This window comes from Petromyzon marinus, chromosome 75 (assembly GCF_048934315.1).
Source record: "Petromyzon marinus isolate PM22_M1 ecotype Great Lakes invasive population chromosome 75, UKy_Petmar_22M1.pri1.0, whole genome shotgun sequence".
Taxonomy (NCBI): Eukaryota; Metazoa; Chordata; class Hyperoartia; order Petromyzontiformes; family Petromyzontidae; genus Petromyzon; species Petromyzon marinus.
Genome location: NC_133741.1, coordinates 5,018,220 through 5,021,049, shown reverse-complemented (window position 1 = coordinate 5,021,049; position 2,830 = coordinate 5,018,220). Strand labels below are relative to the sequence as shown.

The following is a 2,830-nucleotide window of genomic DNA, read 5'->3' as shown; positions in this document are numbered from 1 at the left end:
TTGTGTGAGGAGCTCAAAAATCCTTGAAAGATCTGGGCAGGGTCCCATCGGTGAGCTCCTCCGGCAGGCAAGGCTGCGATGGCTGGGTCATGTAGCCCGCATGCCCAGCCACCGCATGCCGAAACAGCTTTTGTTTGGCCGGGTTGAGGGGGGTAAGCGGGCGCGGCACGGGCTAGAGAAGAGATGGAGTGATGTGGTACAGGAGGACGTGGAGCTGAGTGGACTTGCCGATGACTGGTACCAGCGGTGTCAAGATCGGCCTCTGTGGAGGAGGCTCGTGAAGGATGCTACTGGGCAGTTGGAGGCAGTCGCCCTCCAACAACAACGGAGGGCGGAGGAGCGACGCTCACAACAACGAGCGGAGCGCCGGGTGGCTAAAGCACAGCAGGTTGGCACAGTAGGGGGCACAGGTGGTGCATCAGCCAGTCATCTCAGTCAGTCGACCCGTGGCACCTGGGTCTGCCCCGTGACCTCCTGCCAGCGGGCGTTCGACACTTCACGTGGCCTCAGGGTGCACATAGCCTGGCACAAGCGTCGTGGTGACGTCATCGCCACTTAGTGGCGAATGGCGGTTGTTGTTGTTGTTGTACAGGTGTGTACAGGTGTGTGTGTGTACAGGTGTGTAGAGGTGTGTGTGTACAGGTGAGTCTCTACCGACAGGTGTGTGTGTGTGTACAGGTGTGTGTGTACAGGTGAGTCTCTACCGACAGGTGTGTGTGTACAGGTGTGTACAGGTGAGTCTACCGACAGGTGTACACGTGCTCCGTGCGCCTGCACTGCCGACAGCGCACGGCACAGCACCAGCGGTGTGTGTACAGGTGTGTGTGTGTGTACAGGTGTGTGTACAGGTGTGTGTGTGTACAGGTGTGTGTGTACAGGTGTGTGTGTACAGGTGTGTGTACAGGTGTGTAGGTGTGTACAGGTGTGTGTGTACAGGTGTGTGTGTACAGGTGTGTGTGTGTACAGGTGTGTGTGTGTACAGGTGTGTGTGTGTACAGGTGTGTACAGGTGTGTGTGTACAGGTGTGTACAGGTGTGTGTGTACAGGTGTGTGTACAGGTGTGTGTGTGTGTACAGGTGTGTGTGTGTACAGGTGTGTGTGTACAGGTGTGTGTACAGGTGTGTGTACAGGTGTGTGTGTGTGTACAGGTGTGCGTGTGTGTACAGGTGTGTGTGTGTGTACAGGTGTGTGTGTGTGTAGGTGTTTACAGGTGTCTGTGTGTGTACAGGTGTGTGTACAGGTGAGTCCCTACCGACAGGTGTGTGTTTGTGTACAGGTGTGTGTGTGTACAGGTGTGTGTACAGGTGTGTGTACAGGTGTGTGTGTGTGTACAGGTGTGTGTGTACAGGTGTGTGTACAGGTGTGTACAGGTGTGTGTGTGTACAGGTGTGTGTGTGTACATGTGTGTGTGTGTGTAGGGGGAGCGATAGTGTAGCGGTTAGCGCGCTGCGCTATGAACCTGGCGACCCGGGTTCGATTCCCGCTCACGGCCAACACCAGTGACGATTATCTGAACCGGTCCCGCGCCTCCCCTAGGTCGACTCAGCCTCAAAATGAGTACCTGGTGCGGTGTGTAAATATCGCCACTGGGGAGACAAAGGCGGTCGGGCGTGGTGCTGGCCCCCCACCCCCTCGTGTACCGTTCCGGCCTTCATAGGTGCTCGCTAACAGCACTTGCCCCTACAGTCTGTTAAGGCTATATGGGGGATCTTTGTTGCTTTGTGTGTACAGGTGAGTCTACCGGCAGGTGTACACGTGCTCCGTGCGCCTGCACTGCCGACATCGCACTGCACAGCACCAGCGGTGTGTGTGTACAGGTGTGTACAGGTGTGTGTGTACAGGTGTGTGTGTACAGGTGTGTGTGTACAGGTGTGTGTGTACAGGTGTGTACAGGTGTGTGTGTACAGGTGTGTACAGGTGTGTGTGTACAGGTGTGTACAGGTGTGTGTGTACAGGTGTGTACAGGTGTGTGTGTACAGGTGTGTACAGGTGTGTGTGTACAGGTGTGTGTGTACAGGTGTGTGTGTACAGGTGTGTGTACAGGTGTGTACAGGTGAGTCTACCGACAGGTGTACACGTGCTCCGTGCGCCTGCACTGGCGACAGCGCACTGCACAGCACCAGCGGTGTGTGTACAGGTGTGTGTGTGTACAGGTGTGTGTGTGTACAGGTGTGTGTGTGTACAGGTGTGTGTGTGTACAGGTGTGTGTACAGATGCAGGCAAAGCCGATGAGTCAGATGCCTTCTATGACCTCCTGTCACAGGTGCTGGCTAAAGTGGCCCCTCGGGATAGAGTCATCATGTTGGGTGACTTCAATGCCCGAGTTGGTCATGATACTGGCACCTGGTCTGGAGTGATTGGAGGGCATGGGCCAGATCAGCTCAATAACAATGGTAGGAGGCTGCTAGATTTTTGTGCAGCCCATGGGCTTGTAATTACCAACACGCTGTTCCGGCATCGGCGCATCCACACAACATCATGGATGCATGCCGGGTCCAAGCAAGAACATCTGCTGGACTACATAGTGACGGACCAGCGAATGCGAGCCCATGTCCTTGACACCAGGACCTACCGTGGAGCTGATCTGCCCTCTGACCATCGACTAGTCATCTGTAAGATGCGCCTGCCATTCTTCCACTCCGGTGGTGGGTGTACACCCAGGACCCCATTCCAACCTAAAGTGGCCTGGTCTCAGTTATCTGATGAAAGTTGCAAGCGAGAATTTCATCATCGCTTGCGGCTGGGATTGGCATCGTCCCCGACTCCTCCTGATGTCGAGGGTAAATGGGCGAGGTTTAGGACTGTGACTCATGCAGCTGCAATGGCTGCT

At 55.4% G+C, this 2,830-nt stretch overlaps 1 long non-coding RNA gene across 1 annotated transcript; it reads left to right on the top strand.

Annotated features, from left to right (window-relative positions):
• Positions 1–619: 619 nt before the first annotated feature.
• On the top strand, positions 620–1,914 carry LOC142907150 (uncharacterized). The gene is made up of 3 exons (XR_012930842.1): positions 620–678; positions 1,732–1,827; positions 1,884–1,914. It is a non-coding gene; the product is annotated as an uncharacterized LOC142907150 (long non-coding RNA).
• Positions 1,915–2,830: the final 916 nt, after the last annotated feature.